The following is a 19,953-nucleotide window of genomic DNA, read 5'->3' on the forward strand; positions in this document are numbered from 1 at the left end:
TTGACTGTTGTATTGTTTGTTGTTGTAATGTTTGACTGTTGTAATGTTTGTTGTTGTAATGTTTGACTGTTGTAATGTTTGACTGTTGTAATGTTTGTTGTTGTAATGTTTGACTGTTGTAATGTTTGACTGTTGTAATGTTTGACTGTTGTAATGTTTGTTGTTGTAATGTTTGACTGTTGTAATGTTTGTGGCTGTAATGTTTGTTGCTGTAATGTTTGTTGTTGTATTGTTTGACTGTTGTATTGTTTGACTGTTGTATTGTTTGACTGTTGTAATGTTTGACTGTTGTAATGTTTGACTGTTGTAATGTTTGACTGTTGTATTGTTTGACTGTTGTATTGTTTGTTGTTGTAATGTTTGACTGTTGTAATGTTTGTTGTTGTAATGTTTGTTGTTGTAATGTTTGACTGTTGTATTGTTTGTTGTTGTAATGTTTGACTGTTGTAATGTTTGTTGTTGTAATGTTTGACTGTTGAAATGTTTGTTGTTGTAATGTTTGACTGTTGTAATGTTTGACTGTTGTAATGTTTGACTGTTGTATTGTTTGACTGTTGTATTGTTTGTTGTTGTAATGTTTGACTGTTGTAATGTTTGTTGTTGTAATGTTTGACTGTTGTAATGTTTGTTGTTGTAATGTTCTACTGTTGTAATGTTTGTTGTTGTAATGTTTGTTGTTGTAATGTTGTTGTTGTAATGTTTGACTGTTGTAATGTTTGTTGCTGTAATGTTTGTTGTTGTAATGTTTGTTGTTGTATTGTTTGACTGTTGTATTGTTTGATTGTTGTAATGTTTGTTGTTGTAATGTTTGACTGTTGTAATGTTTGTTGTTGTAATGTTTGACTGTTGTAATGTTTGTTGTTGTAATGTTTGTTGTTGTAATGTTTGACTGTTGTATTGTTTGTTGTTGTAATGTTTGACTGTTGTAATGTTTGTTGTTGTAATGTTTGACTGTTGTAATGTTTGACTGTTGTAATGTTTGTTGTTGTAATGTTTGACTGTTGTAATGTTTGACTGTTGTAATGTTTGACTGTTGTAATGTTTGTTGTTGTAATGTTTGACTGTTGTAATGTTTGTGGCTGTAATGTTTGTTGCTGTAATGTTTGTTGTTGTATTGTTTGACTGTTGTATTGTTTGACTGTTGTAATGTTTGACTGTTGTAATGTTTGACTGTTGTAATGTTTGACTGTTGTAATGTTTGACTGTTGTATTGTTTGACTGTTGTATTGTTTGTTGTTGTAATGTTTGACTGTTGTAATGTTTGTTGTTGTAATGTTTGTTGTTGTAATGTTTGACTGTTGTATTGTTTGTTGTTGTAATGTTTGACTGTTGTAATGTTTGTTGTTGTAATGTTTGACTGTTGAAATGTTTGTTGTTGTAATGTTTGACTGTTGTAATGTTTGACTGTTGTAATGTTTGACTGTTGTATTGTTTGACTGTTGTATTGTTTGTTGTTGTAATGTTTGACTGTTGTAATGTTTGTTGTTGTAATGTTTGACTGTTGTAATGTTTGTTGTTGTAATTTTCTACTGTTGTAATGTTTGTTGTTGTAATGTTTGTTGTTGTAATGTTGTTGTTGTAATGTTTGACTGTTGTAATGTTTGTTGCTGTAATGTTTGTTGTTGTAATGTTTGTTGTTGTATTGTTTGACTGTTGTATTGTTTGATTGTTGTAATGTTTGTTGTTGTAATGTTTGACTGTTGTAATGTTTGTTGTTGTAATGTTTGACTGTTGTAATGTTTGTTGTTGTAATGTTTGTTGTTGTAATGTTTGACTGTTGTATTGTTTGTTGTTGTAATGTTTGACTGTTGTAATGTTTGTTGTTGTAATGTTTGACTGTTGAAATGTTTGTTGTTGTAATGTTTGACTGTTGTAATGTTTGTTGTTGTAATGTTTGTTGTTGTAATGTTTGTTGTTGTAATGTTTGTTGTTGTATTGTTTGAATGTTGTAATGTTTGTTGTTGTAATGTTTGTTGTTGTAATGTTTGTTGTTGTAATGTTTGTTGTTGTAATGTTTGTTGTTGTATTGTTTGAATGTTGTAATGTTTGTTGTTGTAATGTTTGTTGTTGTAATGTTTGTTGTTGTAATGTTTGACTGTTGTAATGTTTGTTGTTGTAATGTTTGTTGTTGTAATGTTTGTTGTTGTAATGTTTGTTGTTGTATTGTTTGAATGTTGTAATGTTTGTTGTTGTAATGTTTGTTGTTGTAATGTTTGTTGTTGTAATGTTTGACTGTTGTATTGTTTGTTGTTGTAATGTTTGACTGTTGTAATGTTTGACTGTTGTAATGTTTGACTGTTGTAATGTTTGACTGTTGTAATGTTTGTTGTTGTAATGTTTGACTGTTGTAATGTTTGTTGTTGTAATGTTTGTTGTTGTAATGTTTGACTGTTGTATTGTTTGTTGTTGTAATTTTTGACTGTTGTAATGTTTGTTGTTGTAATGTTTGACTGTTGTAATGTTTGTTGTTGTAATGTTTGACTGTTGTATTGTTTGACTGTTGTAATGTTTGTTGTTGTAATGTTTGTTGTTGTAATGTTTGACTGTTGTAATGTTTGACTGTTGTAATGTTTGTTGTTGTAATGTTTGTTGTTGTAATGTTTGACTGTTGTAATGTTTGACTGTTGTAATGTTTGTTGTTGTAATGTTTGACTGTTGTAATGTTTGTTGTTGTAATGTTTGACTGTTGTAATGTTTGTTGTTGTAATGTTTGTTGTTGTATTGTTTGTTGTTTTAATGTTTGACTGTTGTAATATTTGACTGTTGTAATATTTGACTGTTGTAATGTTTGTTGTTGTAATGTTTGACTGTTGTAATGTTTGTTGTTGTAATGTTTGACTGTTGTAATGTTTGACGTTGTAATGTTTGACTGTTGTAATGTTTGACTGTTGTAATGTTTGTTGTTGTAATGTTTGACTGTTGTAATGTTTGTTGTTGTAATGTTTGTTGTTGTAATGTTTGTTGTTGTAATGTTTGACTGTTGTATTCTTTGACTGTTGTAATGTTTGACTGTTGTTTGTTGTTGTAATGTTTGACTGTTGTATTGTTTGACTGTTGTAATGTTTGACTGTTGTAATGTTTGTTGTTGTAATGTTTGTTGTTGTAATGTTTGTTGTTGTAATGTTTGACTGTTGTAATGTTTGACTGTTGTAATGTTTGTTGTTGTAATGTTTGACTGTTGTAATGTTTGTTGTTGTAATGTTTGACTGTTGTAATGTTTGTTGTTGTAATGTTTGTTGTTGTATTGTTTGTTGTTTTAATGTTTGACTGTTGTAATATTTGACTGTTGTAATATTTGACTGTTGTAATGTTTGTTGTTGTAATGTTTGACTGTTGTAATGTTTGTTGTTGTAATGTTTGACTGTTGTAATGTTTGACGTTGTAATGTTTGACTGTTGTAATGTTTGACTGTTGTAATGTTTGTTGTTGTAATGTTTGACTGTTGTAATGTTTGTTGTTGTAATGTTTGTTGTTGTAATGTTTGTTGTTGTAATGTTTGACTGTTGTATTCTTTGACTGTTGTAATGTTTGACTGTTGTTTGTTGTTGTAATGTTTGACTGTTGTATTGTTTGACTGTTGTAATGTTTGACTGTTGTAATGTTTGACTGTTGTAATGTTTGACTGTTGTATTGTTTGTTGTTGTAATGTTTGACTGTTGTAATGTTTGACTGTTGTAATGTTTGACTGTTGTAATGTTTGACTGTTGTAATGTTTGACTGTTGTATTGTTTGTTGTTATAATGTTTGACTGTTGTAATGTTTGACTGCTGAAATGTTTGACTGTTGTAATGTCTGACTGTTGTAATGTTTGTTGCTGTAATGTTTGTTGTTGTATTGTTTGACTGTTGTAATGTTTGACTGTTGTAATGTTTGTTGTTGTATTGTTTGACTGTTGTAATGTTTGACTGTTGTAATGTTTGTTGTTGTAATGTTTGACTGTTGTATTGTTTGACTGTTGTACTGTTTGACTGTTGTAATGTTTGTTGTTGTAATGTTTGACTGTTGTAATGTTTGTTGTTGTAATGTTTGTTGTTGTAATGTTTGTTGTTGTATTGTTTGACTGTTGTAATGTTTGTTGTTGTAATGTTTGTTGTTGTAATGTTTGTTGTTGTAATGTTTGACTGTTGTAATGTTTGACTGTTGTAATGTTTGTTGTTGTAATGTTTGACTGTTGTATTGTTTGACTGTTGTAATGTTTGACTGTTGTAATGTTTGACTGTTGTAATGTTTGTTGTTGTAATGTTTGTTATTGTAATGTTTGACTGTTGTATTGTTTGTTGTTGTAATGTTTGTTGTTGTAATATTTGTTGCTGTAATGTTTGACTGTTGTAATGTTTGACTGTTGTATTGTTTGTTGTTGTAATGTTTGACTGTTGTAATGTTTGTTGTTGTAATGTTTGTTGTTGTAATGTTTGACTGTTGTAATGTTTGTTGTTGTAATGTTTGACTGTTGTATTGTTTGACTGTTGTAATGTTTGACTGTTGTAATGTTTGTTGTTGTAATGTTTGACTGTTGTAATGTTTGTTGTTGTAATGTTTGTTGTTGTATTGTTTGTTGTTTTAATGTTTGACTGTTGTAATATTTGACTGTTGTAATATTTGACTGTTGTAATGTTTGTTGTTGTAATGTTTGACTGTTGTAATGTTTGTTGTTGTAATGTTTGACTGTTGTAATGTTTGACTGTTGTAATGTTTGACGTTGTAATGTTTGACTGTTGTAATGTTTGACTGTTGTAATGTTTGTTGTTGTAATGTTTGACTGTTGTAATGTTTGTTGTTGTAATGTTTGTTGTTGTAATGTTTGTTGTTGTAATGTTTGACTGTTGTATTCTTTGACTGTTGTAATGTTTGACTGTTGTTTGTTGTTGTAATGTTTGACTGTTGTATTGTTTGACTGTTGTAATGTTTGACTGTTGTAATGTTTGACTGTTGTAATGTTTGACTGTTGTATTGTTTGTTGTTGTAATGTTTGACTGTTGTAATGTTTGACTGTTGTAATGTTTGACTGTTGTAATGTTTGACTGTTGTATTGTTTGTTGTTGTAATGTTTGACTGTTGTAATGTTTGACTGCTGAAATGTTTGACTGTTGTAATGTCTGACTGTTGTAATGTTTGTTGCTGTAATGTTTGTTGTTGTATTGTTTGACTGTTGTAATGTTTGACTGTTGTAATGTTTGTTGTTGTATTGTTTGACTGTTGTAATGTTTGACTGTTGTAATGTTTGTTGTTGTAATGTTTGACTGTTGTATTGTTTGACTGTTGTACTGTTTGACTGTTGTAATGTTTGTTGTTGTAATGTTTGACTGTTGTAATGTTTGTTGTTGTAATGTTTGTTGTTGTAATGTTTGTTGTTGTAATGTTTGTTGTTGTATTGTTTGACTGTTGTAATGTTTGTTGTTGTAATGTTTGTTGTTGTAATGTTTGTTGTTGTAATGTTTGACTGTTGTATTGTTTGTTGTTGTAATGTTTGACTGTTGTAATGTTTGACTGTTGTAATGTTTAACTGTTGTAATGTTTGACTGTTGTATTGTTTGTTGTTGTAATGTTTGACTGTTGTAATGTTTGACTGTTGTAATGTTTGACTGTTGTAATGTTTGTTGTTGTAATGTTTGTTGTTTAATGTTTGACTGTTGTAATGTTTGTTGTTGTAATGTTTGTTGTTGTAATGTTTGACTGTTGTATTGTTTGTTGTTGTAATGTTTGACTGTTGTAATGTTTGTTGTTGTAATGTTTGACTGTTGAAATGTTTGTTGTTGTAATGTTTGAGTGTTGTAATGTTTGTTGATGTAATGTTTGACTGTTGTAATGTTTGACTGTTGTAATGTTTGACTGTTGTATTGTTTGACTGTTGTATTGTTTGTTGTTGTAATGTTTGACTGTTGTAATGTTTGTTGTTGTAATGTTTGACTGTTGTAATGTTTGTTGTTGTAATGTTCTACTGTTTTAATGTTTGTTGTTGTAATGTTGTTGTTGTAATGTTTGACTGTTGTAATGTTTGACTGTTGTAATGTTTGACTGTTGTATTGTTTGACTGTTGTAATGTTTGACTGTTGTATTGTTTGTTGTTGTAATGTTTGACTGTTGTAATGTTTGACTGTTGTAATGTTTGACTGTTGTAATGTTTGTTGTTGTAATGTTTGTTGTTGTAATGTTTGACTGTTGTAATGTTAGACTGTTGTAATGTTTTACTGTTGTAATGTTTGACTGTTGTAATGTTTGACTGTTGTAATGTTTGTTGTTGTAATGTTTGTTGTTGTAATGTTGTTGTTGTAATGTTTGACTGTTGTAATGTTTGACTGTTGTAATGTTTGTTGTTGTAATGTTTGACTGTTGTATTGTTTGACTGTTGTAATGTTTGACTGTTGTAATGTTTGACTGTTGTAATGTTTGTTGTTGTAATGTTTGTTATTGTAATGTTTGTTGTTGTATTGTTTGACTGTTGTAATGTTTGTTGTTGTAATGTTTGACTGTTGTAATGTTTGTTGTTGTAATATTTGACTGTTGTAATGTTTGTTGTTGTAATGTTTGACTGTTGTAATGTTTGACTGTTGTATTGTTTGTTGTTGTAATGTTTGTTGTAATGTTTGACTGTTGTATTGTTTGTTGTTGTAATATTTGACTGTTGTAATGTTTGTTGTTGTAATGTTTGACTGTTGTATTGTTTGACTGTTGTAATGTTTGACTGTTGTAATGTTTGACTGTTGTAATGTTTGTTGTTGTAATGTTTGTTATTGTAATGTTTGACTGTTGTATTGTTTGTTGTTGTAATGTTTGTTCTTGTAATATTTGTTGCTGTAATGTTTGACTGTTGTAATGTTTGACTGTTGTATTGTTTGACTGTTGTAATGTTTGACTGTTGTAATGTTTGACTGTTGTAATGTTTGACTGTTGTAATGTTTGACTGTTGTAATGTTTGACTGTTGTATTGTTTGACTGTTGTAAAGTTTGACTGTTGTAATGTTTGTTGTTGTAATGTTTGACTGTTGTAATGTTTGACTGTTGTATTGTTTGTTGTCGTAATGTTTGTTGTCGTAATATTTGTTGTTGTAATGTTTGACTGTTGTATTGTTTGACTGTTGTAATGTTTGACTGTTGTAATGTTTGACTGTTGTAATGTTTGACTGTTGTATTGTTTGTTGTTGTAATGTTTGACTGTTGTAATGTTTGTTGTTGTAATGTTTGTTGTTGTAATGTTTGTTGTTGTAATGTTTGACTGTTGTAATGTTTGTTGTTGTAATGTTTGACTGTTGTAATGTTTGTTGTTGTAATGTTTGTTGTAATGTTTGACTGTTGTATTGTTTGTTGTTGTAATGTTTGACTGTTGTAATGTTTGACTGTTGTAATGTTTGACTGTTGTAATGTTTGTTGTTGTAATGTTTGACTGTTGTAATGTTTGACTGTTGTAATGTTTGACTGTTGTAATGTTTGTTGTTGTAATGTTTGACTGTTGTAATGTTTGTGGCTGTAATGTTTGTTGCTGTAATGTTTGTTGTTGTATTGTTTGACTGTTGTATTGTTTGACTGTTGTAATGTTTGACTGTTGTAATGTTTGACTGTTGTAATGTTTGACTGTTGTAATGTTTGACTGTTGTATTGTTTGACTGTTGTATTGTTTGTTGTTGTAATGTTTGACTGTTGTAATGTTTGTTGTTGTAATGTTTGACTGTTGTAATGTTTGTTGTTGTAATGTTCTACTGTTGTAATGTTTGTTGTTGTAATGTTTGTTGTTGTAATGTTGTTGTTGTAATGTTTGACTGTTGTAATGTTTGTTGCTGTAATGTTTGTTGTTGTAATGTTTGTTGTTGTATTGTTTGACTGTTGTATTGTTTGATTGTTGTAATGTTTGTTGTTGTAATGTTTGACTGTTGTAATGTTTGTTGTTGTAATGTTTGACTGTTGTAATGTTTGTTGTTGTAATGTTTGTTGTTGTAATGTTTGACTGTTGTATTGTTTGTTGTTGTAATGTTTGACTGTTGTAATGTTTGTTGTTGTAATGTTTGACTGTTGTAATGTTTGACTGTTGTAATGTTTGTTGTTGTAATGTTTGACTGTTGTAATGTTTGACTGTTGTAATGTTTGACTGTTGTAATGTTTGTTGTTGTAATGTTTGACTGTTGTAATGTTTGTGGCTGTAATGTTTGTTGCTGTAATGTTTGTTGTTGTATTGTTTGACTGTTGTATTGTTTGACTGTTGTAATGTTTGACTGTTGTAATGTTTGACTGTTGTAATGTTTGACTGTTGTAATGTTTGACTGTTGTATTGTTTGACTGTTGTATTGTTTGTTGTTGTAATGTTTGACTGTTGTAATGTTTGTTGTTGTAATGTTTGTTGTTGTAATGTTTGACTGTTGTATTGTTTGTTGTTGTAATGTTTGACTGTTGTAATGTTTGTTGTTGTAATGTTTGACTGTTGAAATGTTTGTTGTTGTAATGTTTGACTGTTGTAATGTTTGACTGTTGTAATGTTTGACTGTTGTATTGTTTGACTGTTGTATTGTTTGTTGTTGTAATGTTTGACTGTTGTAATGTTTGTTGTTGTAATGTTTGACTGTTGTAATGTTTGTTGTTGTAATGTTCTACTGTTGTAATGTTTGTTGTTGTAATGTTTGTTGTTGTAATGTTGTTGTTGTAATGTTTGACTGTTGTAATGTTTGTTGCTGTAATGTTTGTTGTTGTAATGTTTGTTGTTGTATTGTTTGACTGTTGTATTGTTTGATTGTTGTAATGTTTGTTGTTGTAATGTTTGACTGTTGTAATGTTTGTTGTTGTAATGTTTGACTGTTGTAATGTTTGTTGTTGTAATGTTTGTTGTTGTAATGTTTGACTGTTGTATTGTTTGTTGTTGTAATGTTTGACTGTTGTAATGTTTGTTGTTGTAATGTTTGACTGTTGTAATGTTTGACTGTTGTAATGTTTGTTGTTGTAATGTTTGACTGTTGTAATGTTTGACTGTTGTAATGTTTGACTGTTGTAATGTTTGTTGTTGTAATGTTTGACTGTTGTAATGTTTGTGGCTGTAATGTTTGTTGCTGTAATGTTTGTTGTTGTATTGTTTGACTGTTGTATTGTTTGACTGTTGTAATGTTTGACTGTTGTAATGTTTGACTGTTGTAATGTTTGACTGTTGTAATGTTTGACTGTTGTATTGTTTGACTGTTGTATTGTTTGTTGTTGTAATGTTTGACTGTTGTAATGTTTGTTGTTGTAATGTTTGTTGTTGTAATGTTTGACTGTTGTATTGTTTGTTGTTGTAATGTTTGACTGTTGTAATGTTTGTTGTTGTAATGTTTGACTGTTGAAATGTTTGTTGTTGTAATGTTTGACTGTTGTAATGTTTGACTGTTGTAATGTTTGACTGTTGTATTGTTTGACTGTTGTATTGTTTGTTGTTGTAATGTTTGACTGTTGTAATGTTTGTTGTTGTAATGTTTGACTGTTGTAATGTTTGTTGTTGTAATGTTCTACTGTTGTAATGTTTGTTGTTGTAATGTTTGTTGTTGTAATGTTGTTGTTGTAATGTTTGACTGTTGTAATGTTTGTTGCTGTAATGTTTGTTGTTGTAATGTTTGTTGTTGTATTGTTTGACTGTTGTATTGTTTGATTGTTGTAATGTTTGTTGTTGTAATGTTTGACTGTTGTAATGTTTGTTGTTGTAATGTTTGACTGTTGTAATGTTTGTTGTTGTAATGTTTGTTGTTGTAATGTTTGACTGTTGTATTGTTTGTTGTTGTAATGTTTGACTGTTGTAATGTTTGTTGTTGTAATGTTTGACTGTTGAAATGTTTGTTGTTGTAATGTTTGACTGTTGTAATGTTTGTTGTTGTAATGTTTGTTGTTGTAATGTTTGTTGTTGTAATGTTTGTTGTTGTATTGTTTGAATGTTGTAATGTTTGTTGTTGTAATGTTTGTTGTTGTAATGTTTGTTGTTGTAATGTTTGTTGTTGTAATGTTTGTTGTTGTATTGTTTGAATGTTGTAATGTTTGTTGTTGTAATGTTTGTTGTTGTAATGTTTGTTGTTGTAATGTTTGACTGTTGTAATGTTTGTTGTTGTAATGTTTGTTGTTGTAATGTTTGTTGTTGTAATGTTTGTTGTTGTATTGTTTGAATGTTGTAATGTTTGTTGTTGTAATGTTTGTTGTTGTAATGTTTGTTGTTGTAATGTTTGACTGTTGTATTGTTTGTTGTTGTAATGTTTGACTGTTGTAATGTTTGACTGTTGTAATGTTTGACTGTTGTAATGTTTGACTGTTGTAATGTTTGTTGTTGTAATGTTTGACTGTTGTAATGTTTGTTGTTGTAATGTTTGTTGTTGTAATGTTTGACTGTTGTATTGTTTGTTGTTGTAATTTTTGACTGTTGTAATGTTTGTTGTTGTAATGTTTGACTGTTGTAATGTTTGTTGTTGTAATGTTTGACTGTTGTATTGTTTGACTGTTGTAATGTTTGTTGTTGTAATGTTTGTTGTTGTAATGTTTGACTGTTGTAATGTTTGACTGTTGTAATGTTTGTTGTTGTAATGTTTGTTGTTGTAATGTTTGACTGTTGTAATGTTTGACTGTTGTAATGTTTGTTGTTGTAATGTTTGACTGTTGTAATGTTTGTTGTTGTAATGTTTGACTGTTGTAATGTTTGTTGTTGTAATGTTTGTTGTTGTATTGTTTGTTGTTTTAATGTTTGACTGTTGTAATATTTGACTGTTGTAATATTTGACTGTTGTAATGTTTGTTGTTGTAATGTTTGACTGTTGTAATGTTTGTTGTTGTAATGTTTGACTGTTGTAATGTTTGACGTTGTAATGTTTGACTGTTGTAATGTTTGACTGTTGTAATGTTTGTTGTTGTAATGTTTGACTGTTGTAATGTTTGTTGTTGTAATGTTTGTTGTTGTAATGTTTGTTGTTGTAATGTTTGACTGTTGTATTCTTTGACTGTTGTAATGTTTGACTGTTGTTTGTTGTTGTAATGTTTGACTGTTGTATTGTTTGACTGTTGTAATGTTTGACTGTTGTAATGTTTGACTGTTGTATTGTTTGTTGTTGTAATGTTTGACTGTTGTAATGTTTGACTGTTGTAATGTTTGACTGTTGTAATGTTTGACTGTTGTAATGTTTGACTGTTGTATTGTTTGTTGTTATAATGTTTGACTGTTGTAATGTTTGACTGCTGAAATGTTTGACTGTTGTAATGTCTGACTGTTGTAATGTTTGTTGCTGTAATGTTTGTTGTTGTATTGTTTGACTGTTGTAATGTTTGACTGTTGTAATGTTTGTTGTTGTATTGTTTGACTGTTGTAATGTTTGACTGTTGTAATGTTTGTTGTTGTAATATTTGACTGTTGTATTGTTTGACTGTTGTACTGTTTGACTGTTGTAATGTTTGTTGTTGTAATGTTTGACTGTTGTAATGTTTGTTGTTGTAATGTTTGTTGTTGTAATGTTTGTTGTTGTATTGTTTGACTGTTGTAATGTTTGTTGTTGTAATGTTTGTTGTTGTAATGTTTGTTGTTGTAATGTTTGACTGTTGTAATGTTTGACTGTTGTAATGTTTGTTGTTGTAATGTTTGACTGTTGTATTGTTTGACTGTTGTAATGTTTGACTGTTGTAATGTTTGACTGTTGTAATGTTTGTTGTTGTAATGTTTGTTATTGTAATGTTTGACTGTTGTATTGTTTGTTGTTGTAATGTTTGTTGTTGTAATATTTGTTGCTGTAATGTTTGACTGTTGTAATGTTTGACTGTTGTATTGTTTGTTGTTGTAATGTTTGACTGTTGTAATGTTTGTTGTTGTAATGTTTGTTGTTGTAATGTTTGACTGTTGTAATGTTTGTTGTTGTAATGTTTGACTGTTGTATTGTTTGACTGTTGTAATGTTTGACTGTTGTAATGTTTGTTGTTGTAATGTTTGACTGTTGTAATGTTTGTTGTTGTAATGTTTGTTGTTGTATTGTTTGTTGTTTTAATGTTTGACTGTTGTAATATTTGACTGTTGTAATATTTGACTGTTGTAATGTTTGTTGTTGTAATGTTTGACTGTTGTAATGTTTGTTGTTGTAATGTTTGACTGTTGTAATGTTTGACTGTTGTAATGTTTGACGTTGTAATGTTTGACTGTTGTAATGTTTGACTGTTGTAATGTTTGTTGTTGTAATGTTTGACTGTTGTAATGTTTGTTGTTGTAATGTTTGTTGTTGTAATGTTTGTTGTTGTAATGTTTGACTGTTGTATTCTTTGACTGTTGTAATGTTTGACTGTTGTTTGTTGTTGTAATGTTTGACTGTTGTATTGTTTGACTGTTGTAATGTTTGACTGTTGTAATGTTTGACTGTTGTAATGTTTGACTGTTGTATTGTTTGTTGTTGTAATGTTTGACTGTTGTAATGTTTGACTGTTGTAATGTTTGACTGTTGTAATGTTTGACTGTTGTATTGTTTGTTGTTGTAATGTTTGACTGTTGTAATGTTTGACTGCTGAAATGTTTGACTGTTGTAATGTCTGACTGTTGTAATGTTTGTTGCTGTAATGTTTGTTGTTGTATTGTTTGACTGTTGTAATGTTTGACTGTTGTAATGTTTGTTGTTGTATTGTTTGACTGTTGTAATGTTTGACTGTTGTAATGTTTGTTGTTGTAATGTTTGACTGTTGTATTGTTTGACTGTTGTACTGTTTGACTGTTGTAATGTTTGTTGTTGTAATGTTTGACTGTTGTAATGTTTGTTGTTGTAATGTTTGTTGTTGTAATGTTTGTTGTTGTAATGTTTGTTGTTGTATTGTTTGACTGTTGTAATGTTTGTTGTTGTAATGTTTGTTGTTGTAATGTTTGTTGTTGTAATGTTTGACTGTTGTATTGTTTGTTGTTGTAATGTTTGACTGTTGTAATGTTTGACTGTTGTAATGTTTAACTGTTGTAATGTTTGACTGTTGTATTGTTTGTTGTTGTAATGTTTGACTGTTGTAATGTTTGACTGTTGTAATGTTTGACTGTTGTAATGTTTGTTGTTGTAATGTTTGTTGTTTAATGTTTGACTGTTGTAATGTTTGTTGTTGTAATGTTTGTTGTTGTAATGTTTGACTGTTGTATTGTTTGTTGTTGTAATGTTTGACTGTTGTAATGTTTGTTGTTGTAATGTTTGACTGTTGAAATGTTTGTTGTTGTAATGTTTGAGTGTTGTAATGTTTGTTGATGTAATGTTTGACTGTTGTAATGTTTGACTGTTGTAATGTTTGACTGTTGTATTGTTTGACTGTTGTATTGTTTGTTGTTGTAATGTTTGACTGTTGTAATGTTTGTTGTTGTAATGTTTGACTGTTGTAATGTTTGTTGTTGTAATGTTCTACTGTTTTAATGTTTGTTGTTGTAATGTTGTTGTTGTAATGTTTGACTGTTGTAATGTTTGACTGTTGTAATGTTTGACTGTTGTATTGTTTGACTGTTGTAATGTTTGACTGTTGTATTGTTTGTTGTTGTAATGTTTGACTGTTGTAATGTTTGACTGTTGTAATGTTTGACTGTTGTAATGTTTGTTGTTGTAATGTTTGTTGTTGTAATGTTTGACTGTTGTAATGTTAGACTGTTGTAATGTTTTACTGTTGTAATGTTTGACTGTTGTAATGTTTGACTGTTGTAATGTTTGTTGTTGTAATGTTTGTTGTTGTAATGTTGTTGTTGTAATGTTTGACTGTTGTAATGTTTGACTGTTGTAATGTTTGTTGTTGTAATGTTTGACTGTTGTATTGTTTGACTGTTGTAATGTTTGACTGTTGTAATGTTTGACTGTTGTAATGTTTGTTGTTGTAATGTTTGTTATTGTAATGTTTGACTGTTGTATTGTTTGTTGTTGTAATGTTTGTTGTTGTAATATTTGTTGCTGTAATGTTTGACTGTTGTAATGTTTGACTGTTGTATTGTTTGTTGTTGTAATGTTTGACTGTTGTAATGTTTGTTGTTGTAATGTTTGTTGTTGTAATGTTTGACTGTTGTAATGTTTGTTGTTGTAATGTTTGACTGTTGTATTGTTTGACTGTTGTAATGTTTGACTGTTGTAATGTTTGTTGTTGTAATGTTTGACTGTTGTAATGTTTGTTGTTGTAATGTTTGTTGTTGTATTGTTTGTTGTTTTAATGTTTGACTGTTGTAATATTTGACTGTTGTAATATTTGACTGTTGTAATGTTTGTTGTTGTAATGTTTGACTGTTGTAATGTTTGTTGTTGTAATGTTTGACTGTTGTAATGTTTGACTGTTGTAATGTTTGACGTTGTAATGTTTGACTGTTGTAATGTTTGACTGTTGTAATGTTTGTTGTTGTAATGTTTGACTGTTGTAATGTTTGTTGTTGTAATGTTTGTTGTTGTAATGTTTGTTGTTGTAATGTTTGACTGTTGTATTCTTTGACTGTTGTAATGTTTGACTGTTGTTTGTTGTTGTAATGTTTGACTGTTGTATTGTTTGACTGTTGTAATGTTTGACTGTTGTAATGTTTGACTGTTGTAATGTTTGACTGTTGTATTGTTTGTTGTTGTAATGTTTGACTGTTGTAATGTTTGACTGTTGTAATGTTTGACTGTTGTAATGTTTGACTGTTGTATTGTTTGTTGTTGTAATGTTTGACTGTTGTAATGTTTGACTGCTGAAATGTTTGACTGTTGTAATGTCTGACTGTTGTAATGTTTGTTGCTGTAATGTTTGTTGTTGTATTGTTTGACTGTTGTAATGTTTGACTGTTGTAATGTTTGTTGTTGTATTGTTTGACTGTTGTAATGTTTGACTGTTGTAATGTTTGTTGTTGTAATGTTTGACTGTTGTATTGTTTGACTGTTGTACTGTTTGACTGTTGTAATGTTTGTTGTTGTAATGTTTGACTGTTGTAATGTTTGTTGTTGTAATGTTTGTTGTTGTAATGTTTGTTGTTGTAATGTTTGTTGTTGTATTGTTTGACTGTTGTAATGTTTGTTGTTGTAATGTTTGTTGTTGTAATGTTTGTTGTTGTAATGTTTGACTGTTGTATTGTTTGTTGTTGTAATGTTTGACTGTTGTAATGTTTGACTGTTGTAATGTTTAACTGTTGTAATGTTTGACTGTTGTATTGTTTGTTGTTGTAATGTTTGACTGTTGTAATGTTTGACTGTTGTAATGTTTGACTGTTGTAATGTTTGTTGTTGTAATGTTTGTTGTTTAATGTTTGACTGTTGTAATGTTTGTTGTTGTAATGTTTGTTGTTGTAATGTTTGACTGTTGTATTGTTTGTTGTTGTAATGTTTGACTGTTGTAATGTTTGTTGTTGTAATGTTTGACTGTTGAAATGTTTGTTGTTGTAATGTTTGAGTGTTGTAATGTTTGTTGATGTAATGTTTGACTGTTGTAATGTTTGACTGTTGTAATGTTTGACTGTTGTATTGTTTGACTGTTGTATTGTTTGTTGTTGTAATGTTTGACTGTTGTAATGTTTGTTGTTGTAATGTTTGACTGTTGTAATGTTTGTTGTTGTAATGTTCTACTGTTTTAATGTTTGTTGTTGTAATGTTGTTGTTGTAATGTTTGACTGTTGTAATGTTTGACTGTTGTAATGTTTGACTGTTGTATTGTTTGACTGTTGTAATGTTTGACTGTTGTATTGTTTGTTGTTGTAATGTTTGACTGTTGTAATGTTTGACTGTTGTAATGTTTGACTGTTGTAATGTTTGTTGTTGTAATGTTTGTTGTTGTAATGTTTGACTGTTGTAATGTTAGACTGTTGTAATGTTTTACTGTTGTAATGTTTGACTGTTGTAATGTTTGACTGTTGTAATGTTTGTTGTTGTAATGTTTGTTGTTGTAATGTTGTTGTTGTAATGTTTGACTGTTGTAATGTTTGACTGTTGTAATGTTTGTTGTTGTAATGTTTGACTGTTGTATTGTTTGACTGTTGTAATGTTTGACTGTTGTAATGTTTGACTGTTGTAATGTTTGTTGTTGTAATGTTTGTTATTGTAATGTTTGTTGTTGTATTGTTTGACTGTTGTAATGTTTGTTGTTGTAATGTTTGACTGTTGTAATGTTTGTTGTTGTAATATTTGACTGTTGTAATGTTTGTTGTTGTAATGTTTGACTGTTGTAATGTTTGACTGTTGTATTGTTTGTTGTTGTAATGTTTGTTGTAATGTTTGACTGTTGTATTGTTTGTTGTTGTAATATTTGACTGTTGTAATGTTTGTTGTTGTAATGTTTGACTGTTGTATTGTTTGACTGTTGTAATGTTTGTTGTTGTAATGTTTGACTGTTGTAATGTTTGTTGTTGTAATTTTTGACTGTTGAAATGTTTGACTGTTGAAATGTTTGTTGTTGTAATGTTTGACTGTTGTAATGTTTGACTGTTGTAATGTTTGACTGTTGTATTGTTTGTTGTTGTAATGTTTGACTGTTGTTTGTAGTTGTAATGTTTGACTGTTGTAATGTTTGTTGTTGTAATGTTTGACTGTTGTAATGTTTGTTGTTGTAATGTTTGTTGTTGTAATGTTTGACTGTTGTAATGTTTGTTGTTGTAATGTTTGTTGTTGTAATGTTTGACTGTTGTAATGTTTGACTGTTGTAATGTTTGTTGTTGTAATGTTTGACTGTTGTATTGTTTGACTGTTGTAATGTTTGACTGTTGTAATGTTTGACTGTTGTAATGTTTGTTGTTGTAATGTTTGTTATTGTAATGTTTGACTGTTGTATTGTTTGTTGTTGTAATGTTTGTTGTTGTAATATTTGTTGCTGTAATGTTTGACTGTTGTAATGTTTGACTGTTGTATTGTTTGTTGTTGTAATGTTTGACTGTTGTAATGTTTGTTGTTGTAATGTTTGTTGTTGTAATGTTTGACTGTTGTAATGTTTGTTGTTGTAATGTTTGACTGTTGTATTGTTTGACTGTTGTAATGTTTGACTGTTGTAATGTTTGTTGTTGTAATGTTTGACTGTTGTAATGTTTGTTGTTGTAATGTTTGTTGTTGTATTGTTTGTTGTTTTAATGTTTGACTGTTGTAATATTTGACTGTTGTAATATTTGACTTTTGTAATGTTTGTTGTTGTAATGTTTGACTGTTGTAATGTTTGTTGTTGTAATGTTTGACTGTTGTAATGTTTGACTGTTGTAATGTTTGACGTTGTAATGTTTGACTGTTGTAATGTTTGACTGTTGTAATGTTTGTTGTTGTAATGTTTGACTGTTGTAATGTTTGTTGTTGTAATGTTTGTTGTTGTAATGTTTGTTGTTGTAATGTTTGACTGTTGTATTCTTTGACTGTTGTAATGTTTGACTGTTGTTTGTTGTTTTAATGTTTGACTGTTGTATTGTTTGACTGTTGTAATGTTTGACTGTTGTAATGTTTGACTGTTGTAATGTTTGACTGTTGTATTGTTTGTTGTTGTAATGTTTGACTGTTGTAATGTTTGACTGTTGTAATGTTTGACTGTTGTAATGTTTGACTGTTGTAATGTTTGACTGTTGTATTGTTTGTTGTTGTAATGTTTGACTGTTGTAATGTTTGACTGCTGAAATGTTTGACTGTTGTAATGTCTGACTGTTGTAATGTTTGTTGCTGTAATGTTTGTTGTTGTATTGTTTGACTGTTGTAATGTTTGACTGTTGTAATGTTTGTTGTTGTATTGTTTGACTGTTGTAATGTTTGACTGTTGTAATGTTTGTTGTTGTAATGTTTGACTGTTGTATTGTTTGACTGTTGTAATGTTTGTTGTTGTAATGTTTGACTGTTGTAATGTTTGTTGTTGTAATGTTTGTTGTTGTAATGTTTGTTGTTGTAATGTTTGTTGTTGTATTGTTTGACTGTTGTAAAGTTTGTTGTTGTAATGTTTGTTGTTGTAATGTTTGTTGTTGTAATGTTTGACTGTTGTATTGTTTGTTGTTGTAATGTTTGACTGTTGTAATGTTTGACTGTTGTAATGTTTAACTGTTGTAATGTTTGACTGTTGTAATGTTTGTTGTTGTAATGTTTGACTGTTGTAATGTTTGTTGTTGTAATGTTTGTTGTTGTAATGTTTGACTGTTGTATTGTTTGTTGTTGTAATGTTTGAGTGTTGTATTGTTTGTTGTTGTAATTTTTGACTGTTGTAATGTTTGTTGTTGTAATGTTTGACTGTTGTAATGTTTGTTGTTGTAATGTTTGACTGTTGTATTGTTTGACTGTTGTAATGTTTGTTGTTGTAATGTTTGCTGTTGTAATGTTTGACTGTTGTAATGTTTGACTGTTGTAATGTTTGTTGTTGTAATGTTTGACTGTTGTAATGTTTGACTGTTGTAATGTTTGTTGTTGTAATGTTTGTTGTTGTAATGTTTGACTGTTGTAATGTTTGTTGTTGTAATGTTTGACTGTTGTATTGTTTGTTGTTGTAATGTTTGACTGTTGTAATGTTTGACTGTTGTAATGATTGTTGTTGTATTGTTTGAATGTTGTAATGTTTGACTGTTGTAATGTTTGTTGTTGTAATGTTTGACTGTTGTAATGTTTGTTGTTGTAATGTTTGTTGTTGTAATGTTTGACTGTTGTAATGTTTGTTGTTGTAATGTTTGACTGTTGTATTGTTTGACTGTTGTAATGTTTGACTGTTGTAATGTTTGTTGTTGTAATGTTTGACTGTTTTATTGTTTGACTGTTGTATTGTTTGACTGTTGTAATGTTTGACTGTTGTATTGTTTGTTGTTGTAATGTTTGACTGTTGTAATGTTTGTTGTTGTAATGTTTGTTGTTGTAATGTTTGACTGTTGTATTGTTTGTTGTTGTAATGTTTGACTGTTGTAATGTTTGTTGTTGTAATGTTTGACTGTTGAAATGTTTGTTGTTGTAATGTTTGACTGTTGTAATGTTTGACTGTTGTAATGTTTGACTGTTGTATTGTTTGACTGTTGTATTGTTTGTTGTTGTAATGTTTGACTGTTGTAATGTTTGTTGTTGTAATGTTTGACTGTTGTAATGTTTGTTGTTGTAATGTTCTACTGTTGTAATGTTTGTTGTTGTAATGTTTGTTGTTGTAATGTTGTTGTTGTAATGTTTGACTGTTGTAATGTTTGTTGCTGTAATGTTTGTTGTTGTAATGTTTGTTGTTGTATTGTTTGACTGTTGTATTGTTTGATTGTTGTAATGTTTGTTGTTGTAATGTTTGACTGTTGTAATGTTTGTTGTTGTAATGTTTGACTGTTGTAATGTTTGTTGTTGTAATGTTTGTTGTTGTAATGTTTGACTGTTGTATTGTTTGTTGTTGTAATGTTTGACTGTTGTAATGTTTGTTGTTGTAATGTTTGACTGTTGTAATGTTTGACTGTTGTAATGTTTGTTGTTGTAATGTTTGACTGTTGTAATGTTTGACTGTTGTAATGTTTGACTGTTGTAATGTTTGTTGTTGTAATGTTTGACTGTTGTAATGTTTGTGGCTGTAATGTTTGTTGCTGTAATGTTTGTTGTTGTATTGTTTGACTGTTGTATTGTTTGACTGTTGTAATGTTTGACTGTTGTAATGTTTGACTGTTGTAATGTTTGACTGTTGTAATGTTTGACTGTTGTATTGTTTGACTGTTGTATTGTTTGTTGTTGTAATGTTTGACTGTTGTAATGTTTGTTGTTGTAATGTTTGTTGTTGTAATGTTTGACTGTTGTATTGTTTGTTGTTGTTATGTTTGACTGTTGTAATGTTTGACTGTTGTATTGTTTGACTGTTGTAATGTTTGACTGTTGTATTGTTTGTTGTTGTAATGTTTGTTGTTGTAATGTTTGTTGTTGTAATGTTTGACTGTTGTATTGTTTGTTGTTGTAATGTTTGACTGTTGTAATGTTTGTTGTTGTAATGTTTGACTGTTGAAATGTTTGACTGTTGAAATGTTTGTTGTTGCAATGTTTGACTGTTGTAATGTTTGACTGTTGTAATGTTTGACTGTTGTATTGTTTGTTGTTGTAATGTTTGACTGTTGTTTGTTGTTGTAATGTT

The sequence above is a fragment of the Salmo salar genome, chromosome ssa12 (genome assembly GCF_905237065.1).
Source record: "Salmo salar chromosome ssa12, Ssal_v3.1, whole genome shotgun sequence".
Classification (NCBI taxonomy): domain Eukaryota; kingdom Metazoa; phylum Chordata; class Actinopteri; order Salmoniformes; family Salmonidae; genus Salmo; species Salmo salar.